The sequence below is a fragment of the Macadamia integrifolia genome, chromosome 10 (assembly GCF_013358625.1).
Source record: "Macadamia integrifolia cultivar HAES 741 chromosome 10, SCU_Mint_v3, whole genome shotgun sequence".
NCBI classification, from domain to species: domain Eukaryota; kingdom Viridiplantae; phylum Streptophyta; class Magnoliopsida; order Proteales; family Proteaceae; genus Macadamia; species Macadamia integrifolia.
The window spans coordinates 15388006-15406365 of record NC_056566.1 but is presented as its reverse complement, the minus strand read 5'-3'; the positions used below and the strand labels follow the sequence as shown (position 1 = coordinate 15406365).

The window sequence follows — 18360 nt, the reverse complement described above, 5'->3', positions numbered from 1 at the left end:
TGGGGACCATTTGAATGTGGGATCGACACCTGTCAGTACACGAAAATTGAGAGGGGACGTATTTCCGAATATACTGTTACGAATGTGACGGCTGGATATGGTAAGAGAATCAGAGAGCGGACAAAGCAAAGACTGTACAGAGGGTTTTCTGGGCGAGCTTTGGTGTCAATGAGACATGCTTAGTCTCTTGCTACTTCCTACGGGGAACAAAGCCTACACGACCCGTCTAGAATGTCGAGCCTCTATTAAAGTCGAGTGATCTTCAACGAGCATGGTTCTTGTCATCTGGGATTCGTATCGGTGAATTCGGACGAATTGGATTGGTATCAGGTGAGGCCAATCTCGATGTCTTGCCTCTCGACTGATCTCCTGGTATGATCCAAAGGTATGGTTCAACCAGATCGATCGTGACTCGATGGGTTGATCTGCATTTTGAAGTATATAATGTACTGTTGTCATGTTGAGAAAGTCATTATATTTTTAGGAGATTTTTCAATCTAGGGTTTCAAGATGAGTTTTCTCGCCGCTACTTGACTGTAATCTCTCTACATAGTGAAATATTTTCTTCTTCACCCGAGAACGTAACACACCACAGTGTGTCAACCTCGTTAAATCTCTGTATTGTGCAGATCTATTATGTGTTTATTTTTGTATTTTTTTGATGTTTGCTCTAACACGTTGGATTCTAGTGTAAATGAATTTTATAACTTTTTTTTTTTATATTATTTTTCATTAACTCTCTTCACTTATTATTAAATCAAAACTATCTTTTCCCAATTCAATCTAAAGGTATAATATCATGACTTGAAAGAGATTCTTTCTTCACCATAGGTAAAGGAAAACCCGATCTTAATGTAATTATATGAACTAATGCATTATTTGTGGTATTTAAAGAATTTCAATAATGGAAAAGAAATTTTATTTTTTGTGACTTGCCATATTCTCTTGCAGTTCCATCTCTTAAAGCTTTGCACTTGGGTTTGGAATGTATCAACATCAACCACTAGTTTTCATGAAAGTATAGGACAACTCACGATGTTCATATGAGACAACCATGTGCACTGGGGTCTTGCCTCATCTACATGTCCTGTGGTGTGGGGTGGGGTGGGGTGGTCATTTTCGTTCCATATCAATCCCCACGATGAGTTAGGACGCATGGGCCACACTCTTAAATAGAGTCCCTTTTTTAATTATTTATCTTTTTTTTTTTTTATAGAATATCTTTTCACACAATATGATTAATATAACAACAGCTTAAGCAGTTCAAGTAAATCAGAGATTGGCGAATGTATTATCTGTCAAATCATCCAGAGATCTCCTCTCATCTATTACTTTTTCTTTTGGTTTTAGCTTAAGCAGATTGTGATATAGGTTTTCGTTGCCAGGTCATGTGGCCCCTGCACCAACACAGAGTCAATGAGAGCATGAGTGGGACATAAACAATGGTGATTTTTCTTTTTCTTTTTTTTTTTGTATAGGGGGTGGGCTATCATTTCAACTCTAATGTGTCTGGATCCAGATCATCCCCAGCCATTGAGATGCATTTGACAGTTGGGAGGAATTAAGGGTGTATGTAATGTGTATATAGATGTGTGCTCAAGGCTCTCCTAACCATTGGATGCCGTGCTGAATATCCTACCGACCGGAGAGAATCTAAATCCAGTGTGTCTAGCCGCATGGGCCTTTAACATATACATATTTACTTGAAAACAACGTGAAAAACAAGGCTAAGCCTCGGCCCAGCCCCAGAGGCCCACTTGCCATTAGAACGACAGGCCTGGGCTGAAAGCTGGGAAACTGGGCAGGGCCTAGGTATTCACAAACCCATTGCAGCCCGGCCCAGTTGTACTGAAGGCTAGAAATAATTTTGTGGTTAGCTTAATAGCTTATTAATTCTGAGAAGCCTGGTCGTTAAAAATGAATTTATATGGAGGATCGGTCATTCCAACCATTGGATGGATAATTTAGGTCGTTGATTAATTCATTGTTAATTATATTTCTTAAGCTCCGATGCTCCATCTAATCACATGCTGAAATATTTCTATAGGAAGTGATTCTTCATCCAAAAGCACAGTCCATGTCAGCATTTCCTCTCTCTCTCTCTCTCTCTCTCTCTCTCTCTCTTCACCCTAAAATAAGGTGCATAGATGTCTTTTCATATAGAGAAGAGAGTGCTAGATTTATGGGAGCACCTGGTTCTTTTTCTTTATTTTTATTTTGGGTTGGAGATTGCTACATGGTCATGTGGCCACTATGCTAACATGGGATCCAACAAGGGGAGGCACATAGACATCCAACTATGGGGGCAACTGGTCTTTTCGCCACCCTCGCTGTCTAGGCAAAGGGACATGCGACCAGTTACAGGTCTTTTTCCCTTCTCTATTTTTTTTTTTCTTGGGAGAAAAAATGCTACCCGCTTGCTTTTCCCATGCCCAAACACATGGGGAATTGGAGGCAAGCTGTGAAAAGATGCCCCTGCCTGTGACTTCAGTTCTCCGTGTGTCTGGGCTTGAAGAATGCAAGTGGGTAGTGTTGTCTTTTTTCTTTTTTTTTTTATTTCCTTGGGGGAGGGGTTTCCTCCAAGAAGAAATATGCATGTTAAGGGTGTCAATTGGATTGTTTTTTGGTTCAGTTCAAAATACAACATGTGGAAAACTGAAACCAAACAGGATAAGAGCCTATTTTCCAAACCAGAACCGACTTGGCTTGGGTTTTTCGGTTCCTTATTTGATTCACACACTATTTTAAACTAGGTTTGTATTGAATTTCCTACAAGAGCAATGTAAGAAGGAATTACGCATGCTACACCAATGAGTCAAGGGTGTCAAGCGAATCAGTCTTTTGGTTTAACATGTGGAAACTGAAACCAAATTGAATAAGAGCTTATTTTCCAAACCATAACTAATTCGGTTCTACTTTTTTATTATTTGATTCACTACGATTATTTACCTAATTTATATTTAGTTTGAGCCCTATTTTAAGTATTAGGGCCAACTTCTTCTGAAAAAATAAAAACCATTATTTGTTGAGGTTGGAGATTGCTACCTAGTCGTGTGACCCTTGCATTAGCATAAGGGCCAATGAAAATGCGTACTGGAGCATAAATATGGATAGGAATATTCTTGATTTTATGAGGGGTGGAACCATAATTTCATAGGATCCTATATTTGGATGTAGGAACCAAGCGACTAGATCCTTCTTTTTCCCTTGAAAATAATATCATATATTCGGCTTAAAAATGAGTAATTAGGTTTAACAATTTCAACCATAAAATAAAAACCCAAATTAAACTGAGAAACCATTCAACATTTTGATACTCTCATATTTGATATATAAGGATCGGAGAATTAATTTGATAAATTAGCTTCTTTTTTTCTTGTCCGATGGATATATTATAGAATTCAAGACCTCCTGTTACATTCTTTAAAGAGATGGGATGTTTCTATGGTGGATCGATGGTTCTCTTAAACTCAACAGGCCTTTTCTCTTCTATCTAAAAAATAAAACTTTTGGGATGGGGTTCCTCTACAGGGCGGCATGGGTGGTAATGCACATCCAACGGTTAGGAGCACCTGGCGTATGCACTCGTGTGTTAAGGTTCGTATCCAAAATGCTTCAATCATCGGATATGTACTGCCACCATTACCACACCGTCGAGTCACTTAGTGAGTGTGGGCTTATCACACAACAACAGGACAACCTCACACCAACTGCATTGGGTTACTGTTTGTTTGTTTTTTTTGTTTTTTTTTGTTTTTTTTTTTTTTAATATTAAAAAGAAAAGAAAATCATTCATTAAAAACATCCAAAAGCAGATGAGACTACACAGAACGGAAAAAAATCATCTGTAATTCCGATCTCATACAATTCTGTAAAATACCACCTTCAGGGGGTGACACGTGAATGATCTATATCTGATTTAAATAATTCTTCACTGATTTAAGGTTTTATTAGTTGTACCAGATCTGGATCATTGTATTGGTATTAATACACGTGTCACCCCCTGAAGGTGATATTTCACGGAATTGTACGATATCGGAATTGCAGACGATTTCAACCCACACAGAACACCTTTAGCAAAACAGAGTAGCCAGGATCATTCCAAGGGAACGATTTCCGTTTAACTTGGTCAACATTGGGGCAACTTCAGTTCATCACCTGCCAGGCTTAAGTGTCTAACACGAACTGCTAACTTCATCTTCCAAGTCAAAGCAATCAGAATTCAAAACTGGGTTTTCCCAATGGTTTGAGGACCCATCTAATCCCCAAGTCTGTCTGTTTGCTAACATGTGATCTCTTGCATTGCGTACCGACCCTGGATGACTAGATGATGGCCTCCCAAGTTCCCAACAGCAATTCTTCCTACTTTGATGTTCTTCTCTTTACCTCCAAAATCCCACACCTAGAAGGCTAGAAATCCTCATCAAATGGGCAAATGCATTATAGTCGTCTCTGTTTCCTGTATACGTCTCTACATTCACAGATATTTCGACTTTTATAACTTAATTATGAAAGTGAGAGATTGTGTTTGGAATCTTGAGCTCCTGGGCTCCTCGGACATGGGGAATTAAGGCCGAGTCAACTTCTTTTTGTTTCCTCTCTTCTATACACCACCTACCCATATCGTCCTTCTTTCTAAGAATAGTAACACCTATCTCTAGATTCATTTTTTCCGTTTATGTTTTTCCTTGTATATAAAACCGAAACTTAAATCCCAGAATTTCATAATCACCTCCAATCAGTGGAGACTGGAGACTGGAGATTGGGGATTTCTTTTCCTGATAGTGCGATGTTTGATATTGTCCTAGTAGCTTGGAGGAAATACCTTTTGCAGCTGCATTCCAATCCTCTTAGGACGAAGGTATTGATTTTAGAGACACTATTTGTACCATTTGTTTTCAATGCATTCACTGTTCTCATCTCTGTTCAAAGCTTCATTATGTGATCATGCTTTTGTGTTTCAGGGAGATTTACTTGTTGGGTTTTATCTCTAATGGTTGATTCTTCCTCTTTTCTTCTTTAATACTCCCTTTTGTTTTTTTCCTTTTCTTTGGGGAGTTTAGGCAATCACTTCGGGGGTCTTGGCTGGATGCAGTGATGCTGTAGCTCAAAGATTGCTGGGATAAAAAAGCTCCAACTTAGAAGACTGCTTCTTATAATGGTGAGCTCACCTATCTTCCTACTTATCAATATATAAAATGTAGAACTTGAATGGTTCTGAGGTTTCTCTTCATCGGGTGCCTCATTGTATTGGGCCAAAATTTAGTTTTGAACTCGAACAGCATAAACAGTATGGATCTTCTTTTTGTTACCCTTTTTGTTTTTTTCCTGTTTGACTTGTTATTGCGTTGTAGCTCTATGGGTTTGCATACGGAGGGCCGCTTGGGCATTTCTTCCACAAGCTAATGGAAAACCTTTTAAGGGGAAAGAAGGGTAGCAAAACCGTTGTCCAAAAGGTGAAGGTTCTAGTGTTTTTTAAGTGGGGCTTTCGGTACTGTACTCCTGTTCTCCCAATTCCTATTGGGTTATCTTTTGGTTGGGGATTTATGCAAATTTTTTCCCTTATTTAGGTGCTTATGGAACAGAGTACTTTTGCACCTTGGAACAACTTTTTGTTCATGGCTTATTGTGGTCTGGTGGTTGAAGGTATTAGCTTCTGTCTCATAGTCTTTGGGGGTCAATCACTCATCATTTAGACTTTGGTCTGATCCCAATCTAGAAGATAATGTCACTGATGATTAAAACTTTTAGTATCCAGTTGTCTGCAATCATAGAGTTGAGGCAGAATTCCCTACCTCTGTTGTGTTGTTCGGTTGTAAAAATTTACCCTCAGATGTTCAAGAATGTAAATTTCCATGTCATATATCGGATGATCCATCCAGAGTTTTCCTCTACTAGCAACCACCTTTAATTTTGTAATTTAAGGCTGTTCTTATTGCTACAAATGTGCCTTTCTAGTTGGACAAACTTTTCTACAGATCACTCCTCTTGGATTATAGCATTGGAGGATAGCCTTAAATTCCATAGTTTAGTTTGATTTTTCTTCTGGCCATCATCTTTTGAGAGTCATATTCCTTATGGGTCATTTTGACCTGACTTCGTGAAAATTTGTTGGAACTATAAAACTTTGCAAAGAGTTCATGTATTTTACCAACTGAAACTCAAAGCCAAGAGACCTTGGTATTTTACTGCTTGGTAGCATGTACTTCTATTTGGGTCGTGGCCCAAAAAAGTCCTCTGTGCATCTTTCATTTGGCATTTAAGTGGTTGAGAGCACAAAGTTTTGCTTGGGTTTGGATGGTATTTTTCTGCTCTCCCATCCCCCTCCCACCTGCTAAATAGGTACTTATTACTATTACTACGGGCAAAATTTATTTCACTGGTAGTCTGGAAATGCATCATATTAGTGAGTTTTTCTTTGACAGGACTAATACCTAGGCTTTTAAGCATTTTATTCAAAAAAAAAAAAAAAAAAAAAAAAAGGAAGAAGAAAGAAGGGAAAATGCCTGAAAGATGAACTTCTCTGTTTTCTAGTCTACTCATTAGCCAATATGCCAGTTTATTCTACTGATTTGTGTTTCTGTTGTTTCATATGATTATGCGCTTTGTCCCTGATAACCCATACTACAGATTAGGGAATTTCTACTTTAAAGTTCATCCATTCACCCCTCCCCACCTTTTCCCAAAAAAAAAAAAAATGAAAAAAAACTTCAAAGTTCATCCTCCCCTCTTGTTCATAGCTAGGGCATTCGTAAGCCATGCTAAATCTGTCCTGCATCAAGCTTCACCTCCCCAAGGCCACTATTGGCCAGTTCTTTTTGTATACTCTAGATCTGGATCTACAATTCCTGACTTCCCAGCCCTCTTATTGGAAGGCCTTATAATCTAGAAACCATTTTCCATCTGGAAGAAATATCTATGTTCTCTAGCCCTTCTAAAGAAACCTAAGCTTGGATATCTTCAGAGAAATATCAGGTAATAGCACTTTCCTAACCTCTTGTGATTAACTGATTATATAGAGTCCATGGAGCTAGTATTAAGCTGTGTAAAACCAAATGGTTATTTTATGGTAGGATTCTGTTGTGGAGGCTGTTAATGTGTGGGTTTTAATTTTTGAATTGAGAAAAGCAATATTTAACCAGGAGATATTTTCTTATATACCCCTAACTACTTTCTGATAAGCGCAAATCAAGTAACTAATAGGTTTCCTGCAGAGTTGAACTGAGGAGGATACTTGATTAAGAGTCCGATTCAAACCAACCAACATCTGGTAGAAACCTATAAAAGTTAAAGATAATTTATTCTTTCATCACCAATATATATATATATATATATACATGTTATTTGTTCTTGACACCGACATAGCTTGGTTTTATGAAGCAGTAAATCTAGTTCAGCACTTCAGTTTAAGTGTTCTCTCCAAATATTTATTTCAGTTTATGTCCATTTAGAAGTTATAGATGCTAATATCAACATTGTTTGATCATGTAGGAAGACCATGGAGTTTTGTCAGAAACAAAGTCAGAAATGATTGGCCTGTCGTACAATTGACAGCATGGAAGGTAACATACCCTGAAGTATCCTTCACTTTACTGCAGGAAAAGAAATTCATGAATAGCATATATGATCAGTGAACTATCATGCTTTTTTTTGGCAGTTTTGGCCCATAGTAGCTTTTGTGAATTATCAGTATATGCTGCTGCAGTTACGTGTTCTGTTCCAAAGCTTTGTTGCCTCATGCTGGTACCTCTCTGTTCCTTTCTTTGGGTTTCTTCCATTCTTCAATTGTTTCTATTCACTATGTGTGTTGTGTAATTCATGTGTTTGGTCTTATTTAGTATCATAGAAATCTAGTGTGTCCAAAATTTATGTCAAGGAGACTTGGAACTTTATAAAAAAAATAAAGAAATGGAAGAAATTGAAAAGAAGAAAGAAGAAAAGAAAATGTAAAATTCTCCTTAATGGATGCAATGTGTCAACCTATGAGCATCCCATTGCATGAGGCTCCTGCTACTGCAAGGTTTGGGAGGGAAAACATACGCAGCCTTACCCCCTGCCTCACAGGAGAGGCTGTTATTAGATTGGTTAATTTTGAGAGAAGGAATGCTCACAATACAGGTACTGAAGGATGGTTATCCATTCCCTGGGAAAATGACCTCAAAATCCACACGTTAGCTGAGAGCTACCAGATTGCTCTATTCGAGGGGGAGGGAATCAGGAACTAGCAGGCAAGCCATGTAGAAATTAGATTAGAAGCATAACTGTTGTAGTAGCAAAAGTTTGAAGAGTTGACTGTACAAGGAGGAAAGGAAGAGAAAGAAGGTGAGCTTGGTCTGAGTTCCTGAAATATAAGATAATACATTAAACAAAATGTTGTCCCTCCCCCCTTTTAAAAGTAGGAAGAGCACTTGCAATGTATGAGAGAAGATTCTTTCATCATAGGCCTGTGTGTATTATTTCAGATTCTGTTGAGGCCTCTCTGTTGAATATGTTCCAATTCTATGCTCACCCTCTTGGATAACTCTTTCACAATTTTGAAGATAAAATGTAGAAAGCATTTCATTTAAAAACTGATGTAGGGCTTTGTTAACTTTATCTTATTCGGTGGTTGAGAGCGAAGTATACAATCACCTGGACTTGTATATCAATTCTAAACACCTGTAGTGGCTTGGGCTGTAATTAAGCCATTCTGATCTCATTACTCTTCTCCTTTTTGTATACTTGTAGCTGTGTTCGCTGGTGTACATTGGTACTGTACTTCTGCATGGACTGATACTGACCTTTACTCTTCTTTTTTTTCCTCTTTGGAATTGTAGGGCTGTATTTCTGAATCTAAAATCACGATCTGTTGCCATTAAGAAGGCTTAGAATGAAAGTGGAAACCTCCATTTATGTTCTAATCTCTTTTAATTTGAAAATATAGATTTTTTTTTTCTTTTAAATTTTCAAAGGGTGGGTGTTTGGTGGTTGGCCTTGGGAGACTTGTTATGGCATTCCTGTATATGAGGTGAATGGATGTTTTAATTTCTCAACTCAATGGAAGTGGTATTGTTTGTTACTTGATGGTGAACTGAGCTCATTGTACCCAGTATAGGACACAGGTTACTTGAAATGAAATGTGTTTCAAAATCTTTACTTGATACTTCTTATTGAGATATTGAGGAAGGTGGCTGCTTTGTTTCAATGATTTTTTCACTAGTTGTCCAAAAAATTAGGAAGGAAGGACATATAAGTGTTTTTTTTTTTTTGGTACTGAAACATATTTTAGTTAAATTGTAACAGAGTTTGCGGATCCTTGATCACTTCCTTCCTGTCCATAGAGTTATGAGCTATAACTTGAGAACCCTAACTAGATTGTTGTGAGGCTTTACAAAAAAATGACATTTGGCTAAATGTTAGAAAGTTTCAAAAAAAATGAGGTGAGATAATCATCCATGGCCAGCAAATATAGTTATCAAATAATGATTTCAAGTCTTCTAAGTCACTCCAGATGTCCTTGACATCCCATTTGCAAGGACATATATGTGTTGGTGTAGCACATATATGTCTACCATTCAATAGCAGTGGAAATAGACAGCATGAATAGATTACTGTAGGCTCCATTTGGTTGCAATGGGAATTTAAGAGGAAGGGAAGTAAAATTATCATACTTTAAAAAGAAATGTTTAACCATTACCCATTGTATAAACTACTTAATTTTATTAATCATATCTAGTAATAATGTATTTTACATGTAATTTTTATTTTGCATATTATAGCAAAGGGTTTTCTGTGTAAAGTAAAGTGGAATTTTATAACCAAATATGAAATGATTTGAAGTTAATGTTAAAGTCAGATGGGTAATGATTACATATATTTCTTTTTTAAGTATGAAACCTAATACAAAAACCAAAATGGAACCAAATGAAACCTAACACAAAAGCCAAATCAATTTGGTTCAATTTCAATATTGAGGTCATGAAAATTATTCAGTTTTCATTTATACATATTGAATCCTAAACCAAACTGAAAATTGGAACCGAACTGATTGACACCCTTACTATCACCCTACATTTGGGAATCTTAGTGCCTCTTGCACTTAAGCAAGATAAAGGAATTAGGGATAACGGAGAAGGGTTTTGATACTATGAAGAGAATGAAACTAAATATAGAGGGCAAACGTGAGGCAATGTTAACAACTACTCAACCCTTGATCAAAATCAAAATGGAAGGGATCGGTGCAATGGATATATGGTCTAAAGCCTCCTCATGATGTTTCATATATGGTCTAAGGGCCTCCTCATTTGCCTTAGTAAGCACTACTCGTATCATGTGACATGTGCCTCTCAGATTTTCTCTCCTTTTTTATACTCACTTTCCTTGTGATAAGTGAAGTTATGAACCCTCTATGTACATACAAGAAATAGTGTGATGCTCCTTTCCATACTCCCAATATCTCTATCAAAAATTAAAAAATAAAACCTCTTATTTTTCATCCATACATATATTTTTTGTGCCAAAAAAAAAAAAAAAAAATCCTACTAAATAATAATTAGGTGACATGATAAACCTTGGTACATGTGTCCTAACTCCTCTCTCTCTCTCTCTCTCTCTCTCTTAACAAGCTTTCTTTATATGGAGCAACATTCATAAAGCTTTTCCTAGTATGGCCACATTTTATTTCTATTTCTTTGATTGAAGTGACCTCCTCATATGGTGTGTTAAGGCTGGGTTTCTTACATAGTTTGCCTTTTATGTTCTCCATCAACCACATCTCTGACTGCCCACTTTGTTCCATTCTTTTTAGGGACATTCTCATTTCATTATAATTAATTAGGCAAAGAATTCCGTCAATGTAGCGTTCTCATATTCAATCATAGCTGAACGTGAAAATACCCAATGTGCCCTTAGAGAATACTAAACTTAGAGAATTCTTTCCTCCTAACTAATTATAAGAAAAAGACTGACCACACTGCCGAGGTGCCCAATCCCTCTCTCTCCCCTTTGAAAATGATACCAATACCCCACCCATCCCATCCCATCCCATCTCATCCCAACCCCTCATTGATTGAGCATGTGCCTAACCCTATCCTTTAATTGTAATAATTTACATGAATCAAATAATACAAAAATAATTACATAATTAAGGTCTAATGTCATTTTCACCACCTATGTGGTAAAAATATGTCATCATCTTTTTTTTTTTTTTGGTAAAAAAGAATTTTAGTGTTTTATTTTCTTCATTATAAAACTTGTTTGCCCCGAGATTAGTTAGGCCAAAGTCCTGAATACTCTTCGTTAATAAAAAAAAAAATATATATATATATATATATCAATTTTGTTTGGGTGGGACCCTAGTTAGTTAATTCGCGTTTAAAACGGCGTCCCGTTTTTTTGCCGTTTTAAACGCCGTTTGCCGAATTTTTCACAGAAATTCGGTAAAAAACGGGAACGGGGCTATTGAAAGTTTTTTTGCCGTTTTAAACGCCGTCCCGTTTTTTTGACAGTAAAAAAACGGATTTTGAAAAATATAAACGTTTTAAAATAGAAACGTTTAAAACGGGGCTATTTTTTTTTATTGTTATCTAGGTATTTAGAGAATTATTATGCCAATTTATGTCTATATACTGCCCTTTTTTTGACACCGTATTATTTAAATATAAACGTTTAAAACACGTATCGTCCGTTTTTTATTTTTTCCCGTTTTTACCGTATTTGACCGTATTTTTGACCGTCCCGTTCACGTTTTGATCCGTTTAAAACATGCCCGTACCGAACAATGTTTTTTTGCCGTTCCCGTTTTAACTAACAGAGGGTGGGACTAACAAGGAAGCTTTTCTTTCTATTAATCAAACTGGTTAGGCCTTATTATTATCAGCACAGTTCAATCTCTGGCCCACCCGCCTTAACTGCATGGGAATTATTTTTAGAAACGAGGGCTATAAATATATAGTCATAATGCCTTTCATTTACATGTATTAATTTCAACAAAAAAAAAAAAAGCATGTATTAATTGATTTCTAAGTGAGAATGTATTGATTGATTTAGAAAATGAGAATGGATGGTAAGGATAGCAGGTGGCCACTTGATGGACATTCAATTCATGGAATCAATAAAAGCTGTCGGTTATTGCCAGCTTCAATTCACTCAAAATATAAAAATCTATGGAGTACAGCTCAATCTATAACATAGCTAATACCTATTTGTTTTTAGATCATATTCTTTAAACCTTTTGTAACTTGAAATAAGAAATCTCATGGTTTGGAATTGCAAAAATAAAATAAAATAAAAGCAAGAAGATTCCTCCCAAATGTCTCAAACTTTTCTCCACTTGTCGTGTGGCCAACCTTGGTGGACTACAACCTCACCTTTCCATAGCTATTCTCTTCCTTTTCCTCAAAAGAATGAAGAACTTTAAAGTCCTTTCCATATTATCCCCTTCAAATATGGAGGACCTCTGACAGTTGAAGCCTCTATCTACCTTTCCTAATGTTTTTCAATATTTTTTCATGATTTTTTTAAGGAAAATGTTTAGGGGACCAAAAATCACTCATAATCATTTTTTTTTTTTTAGTAAATACGAGTCTATATATTTATGCATGATCAGCACAAAGAGTTTGATTTACATAGATCATAAATCCAAGGAGTGGAAAACGGTCAATCCATCCTACACGCTAAGGAGCTGGCTTTCCGGGTTAAGAAATCAACCATGCTAGTTTTTAGTATCCCTAGGAACATACTTGAATGAACAAGATAGAAAAAAAGTAGCCAGATATTTGATGTCCATCAGAATGCTGGAAACTTCAAGTTTGGAATCTGAATGGTTGTTGCTTAGGATAGTGGTAGCCTCGAGATTATCTGTTTCCACTTCAATGTTGTCAATTGCTTCGGCAATACTATGTAAGAGCCCACACTAAATTGCAATTGCTTCTCCTTAAAGAATAGAGGAGAAAAAAATTGGCTCAGAGAGCAAACTTTGGGAGACCTTCGGAATTCCTCAAAATAAAGCCCACTCCAGTCCAGTTTTAGACATGGTAGCATAAGTATTGAGTTTATAAAAGGAGGGACAGTGAGGACACCAATGTACAATTTATGGAGATCCTGAGAAAAAGGCATATTGGGTGCATAGCTACTGCAAAACTCATCAAACTCTTTTTCAGCGTGTGAGATTATCTCCCTAGGTGAGTGATCTCTGCTATTGAAAATGAGGTCATTGCGAGGCAACGATAGAGCCCAACAAATATAAGATGCTAGACCAGATATCTCATTCCCCAATCATTTTTCTATAGCTGAAAAAACAACTCCACCCTTAAATCGTATCAATCAAATGAGGATCCACGAATGGAGGGCTGAAACCCAATCAGTCAATACTCATATTTAGATAGAGCTTTACCAAAAAAAAAAAAATGTAGATAAAAAATCTCTCTCTCTCTCTCTCTCTCTCTCTCTCTAAAAGGTCAATAGTGAGGCCTAGGCCAATATGAATAATGGGACCAACATTCAAAAAATTAAAATACTAGGACTTGAACTGATTGTAATCAAAATTAGATATAAAAATAAGAGAAAATAGATTAATTTTTTTAATTATTTCATGTCTCATTAAGAAATTGACCCATCTAAGCAAAGATTTTTTTTTTTTTTTCAATTGGATGAGAATGAATGAAGAAATACTAGATCTTTCCTATCAAATATGAAATTTTGATTCTTTCAAAATTACTCCTACTAGTTGATGCACTTAAATGAAAACCCTCAAATTAGATTAATCATTATGAAATAAACTGTTTTTTTTTTTTTTTTTTTTTTTTTTTTTTTTTTTTAAGTAATGACATAGAAGATACAATATTAACCAATGGTCTTGGGGATCCAATTTACAACTAACCTCGGGGGCCTCCTAGCATTGGTCATTTTTTTTTTTAAAGCAAAGAAGTACATGCCATTTGAATCATATTCTCTTTCTTTTGGAGGAGAAGGGGTTTAATAATGAGGGCATTAGAAGGGGTTACATATCTTGATTTTTAATACAATGTGGTCAACGGGGATCCAAATTTTAATTAGTATTTAAACCTCTTAAAGAAGTTAATTAGTATTTCCCTTAGGAATAATGACCCCCAACCCATTATAAAACAAAGCAATATCCAATACAGGTAATAACAATAATAGTAGATTTAAAAGAAAAGTGAACAAAAAAAATAAATAAAGAAAGAAAGAAAGAAAGGTTGATGGTGGAGATTGGAAGGTACACAAGGCCATTAGGGTTCAAGGATAGACAGAAGGAACCTTTGATTTAACATTGGCCACTGGAGTGAACCAGAAAGTTTGGCCAAACCCATGTTTTGCTCATGGCAATTTCATTACTAAATAATTTTTTTTTTCTCATGGCATACTCGTAGTTTACTGTACATTACTGTTAAAATTCTTTATCAAGTTTTCAACCTTGTATTAATTGACGACATGGTACTGGTTTTGAAGGTATTTTGGTAAAGAGAAATTGAATATTCCCTAGCTTGTGGCTATTGCACCAATGCGGATCAATGAAGGGATGCACATGGGCATCAATTCGTGGATTCTGCAGAAATATTCTTAGTCCATTTGGCACATTTTTCTTTCATACAATTTTACTAAGAGAATTTGGGCGACTAGCCCATTGGGTTTAAGAACTGGAAACATTGCTAGTTTTTCCTTTAAGTCTTTGATTATGCATTTCTTTAAACCTAACATACTTCTGGAGAAAGATCTATGCAACTTTTTCAGTACTTTCATTATTATATGTTATTTTATATGGATACATCGAAATAAAGTTCTATTTACTACTGATACTCCTAACCTCATTCCATCCTTATTCTTGCAAATCAATGAATTCATGAGTTTTACTACAAACCACCTCAACAGCAGCAGCAGGTGATCTCTCAATACACTCACCCAGTTTAACCTTGTCTACCAAGTTTAGAAATACCATTGATGATCTATGCTAGTATATCAAATGCTCATCAAAATACTTTCGGATGAGCTAATTGTATCATTTTTAAAGGGAAATGTGTCTCATTGTCTGCAAACTATTTGATGACAGGAAACTCTATTGAAGCAAGCACCATGAGTTTTTCTATATGGATTACAACTTGCAAAGGCGAAAGATGGAGCATTGCAGAAGTTTGGAGCAATTCAGAGGAGTTAAGCTATCTTCTTTTGGACAAAAGTACTACTTCGTGGCTTTAGAGTGTCTCTCCTATTTTTATGGACGTTTATGATCTCGTACCACTAACTACATATTTGCTCAAGCTTACTAACTAAGTGGTCTTGTTTTTAGCTTATTTGGCTTATGTATCTATGAAAAGGAAACAAAATATCACTCTCTCTAATAACAACATAAAGGTACAAACTGTTTTATTTAATATTTAATTTCTTATTCTTCTTATAAAAAAACATGGGGTGAGTATTTTGAGTTTCGCATGAGTGGGGGCATAAATTTTGCCACCCTTTGTGTCTAATCGTAAGGTCTGCAAAAATAGGGAGCGTTCATTTCCCCTTTGGTAAAATTAGTTTCACATCATTATCTTGGAAAGAGTTTAACTAAAAATTAAGCGAAAAAGCATGATCCTTGATCATGTGGGCCCTAGCTAGCATGGGGCCAATGAGAAAATGCACATGAGTATCAAAGGGGGTGGATTTTCTAGGGGTTCACAGGGGATAAGGGCATCATTTTGCCGTTGTCTGTGTCTAGGCATGTTCCAGATGAATTGGATGGCTTACTATGAACAAATAGCGTTGAAGTGGTCAGTGCCTAATATTGTGGGTGGACCAATCAGCAGGCCAAGACATATTGATTGGTCATTGCTATCTATTTTGAGCACAGTGGCCACACAATTAAGGAATATTCATTCCTCCCAAAATTAAACATTAATAATAAAACTAGTGAAAACATCCTCTGCCGCGGGTGCGGCGGTGCGGTGAGCATCCGATGGCCGGAACGACATTGAGATATGTGCCAATGTCATCTTGGCCATCCGATGCTCACCGCACCGCCGCACTCGCGGCGGACAATCATCGCTCATAAAACTATTAGCACAACAAAAAATAAAATTAGTGACAATTTTTATTTTTTTTTTTGGATTTTTTTAATTATGATATGCATGTGGAAGAAAATTCAAATCAATAAAACAAGAATTTCAAGGACAATTATATTAGTGGATCTTCATGAATAAAGTTTTCCAAAGTTGTTAAGTAGAAGATCCACTAAGATATTAGTCATCAACCATGGAGCCCTTCTTGATTCCTAAAATTTTATTCGATAAAATATTGATCAGAAGACAATGACCATTGACCAGCATATGCAATATTCTTTTATGTGTTATTTATGCTGCATTGCACATAAAACAAACAACCTACCTTCTTTTATAATACCTTAGCAGCTGATTTTATTTTTAAAATTAATAGAAAACATTAAAAGAATTTTTATTAAATTCAAAATTGGGAAAGGCTTCTCCACACAGTGGATCTCATGTGGTTAAAAATGTGAGAGGACATGAGAATGATACCCACACTATCGCGTGAGGATCTTTTTCCCTAAAATATTAATAAAATAAAGAGACTTTCAAACAAAATATGCCTATGATCATTTCATCTTTTAGAAAAATAAATGCACTATATATTTGACCATATTTGAAAGAATGCTTCCGGCCAAAATATATATAGGAAAAAAAAAAATTGAAACCTCAAGCTTCCCCAGCCAATGAAAACAATATTGATATCCATTTGTAGATCAACTTGGCTTGCTTGAACTAGTTTGGTAAACTTCCTATCTCAAAAGAATAATCTGATAAGAGGCATATGAGGAAAGGGAATATTTCACTCAGAACTAATGAGAAACTAATACTATGCAGGTGAATCAAGATCAAAATCACCTTACAAGGGAACATGACTAGAGAGGACAAAACCGAATGGAACCAAAAAGAAGCTGTTCTGATACCATGTAAATTTCTATCTTGAACAATTTTCTATCATATGATGCCATTTGGTGTTTAAACTTCGTAAACTTGTGGTGCTCGTAATCTTTTATTCATTAGTAAATTCTAGACACTGTTCTCTACATGGCAAAAAAAAGATTTGGATACAACTGGAAGTTACTTCCAATATATATATTTTGGATCAAACTATTCAAAAGTCAATATTTATTTATTTCATTCTTGTTTGATAGTTACACTATTTATAATATATGAGTGTTAGTCTAATAAATGATGAACTATATATGATTGAATTTGGAGCTGCAAAAATTGATCTATATATATATATATATATATAGAAGGTTGAAATGACATATCAACCGTCTATGGTGGCCAAGTAATTATGTCTAGAAATACTTGGCTATAATTTGGCTATATTGACAAGCTACAATATTTTTGTTCACAAATAGATGTTAAAATCTAATGGACAAAGACAGATATGTATATGATAATAAAACTAGGATCGAGTTTTCTTTCAATTTCGTAATAAGGACTGAGAATGTGATGATAACCCAATAGTTCAATTACAATGTCACTTCACCTTCTTCTCTTCGAGTGAAGAGAAACTTTCGCCATAAAACAAATATCAAATATTAACTATCATGAAGATAACTATTATATAGTAAAAATTGAAGCATATTTTGTCTTCTTCACACCCAAACCCCCCCTAGTAATTTTGATTTTTGTTGGACTGATTCTTTTGAAGGGCACTTCTTCATCTTTCCCCTTCTTTTTTTTTTTTTTTTTTTAATGATGACTAAAGATGGGTATTCAGGTCTTTGGCTTAACTAGTCCTGTGGGCTTATACTGATCCCACAACCGCATAGATTGGGTCATAGCGAGGTTGAATGAGAACCATTCAATTTTTACTAAAAGCGGTGAAGAGCATTAAATACTCCATGTGAGTGGCCCAATGTGTACCTAGTGGGAGTCGAATTTCATCTTTCCTTCTATAATATATGAGGACATGACTTAAGGATCTAGTCAAAGATTCTTTCAAAAGAAACAAAATCCAAATCTTTTTTTTTTACCTGAAACAAACATTTTCAAAGGTGTAAAGCTAAAGCATTAGATGCTGTAAATTTAGTTTCTTAAGATATTTAAGGGAAACGGACTTCTTGATTCTTTCAAGGCTATAAGTTACTCTAGTAGTATATGAATAATGGATAACTGTTTAAAGAGCCTAACAATTTTATGAAATGATTTTTTAAAGGAAATTCTTATTATAACTTAGCATAGTGAAATTTATAATTTTTCTTTTTTACCATTTTAGTATAACATACTTTTTCAACGAGAATAAATCTGGTCATTCTGGGTGTCGTAATCTAACGTCCGTTGTGTCTATCCCTTTTTTCTCCCTTTAAAATGATCCCACATCCCTCCT

General features: G+C 35.7%; 1 pseudogene; it reads left to right on the top strand.

Moving 5' to 3' along the window:
- Positions 1-4107: 4107 nt before the first annotated feature.
- On the top strand, positions 4108-9129 carry LOC122092142 (annotated as a pseudogene).
- The last annotated feature ends 9231 nt before the right edge of the window (positions 9130-18360 follow it).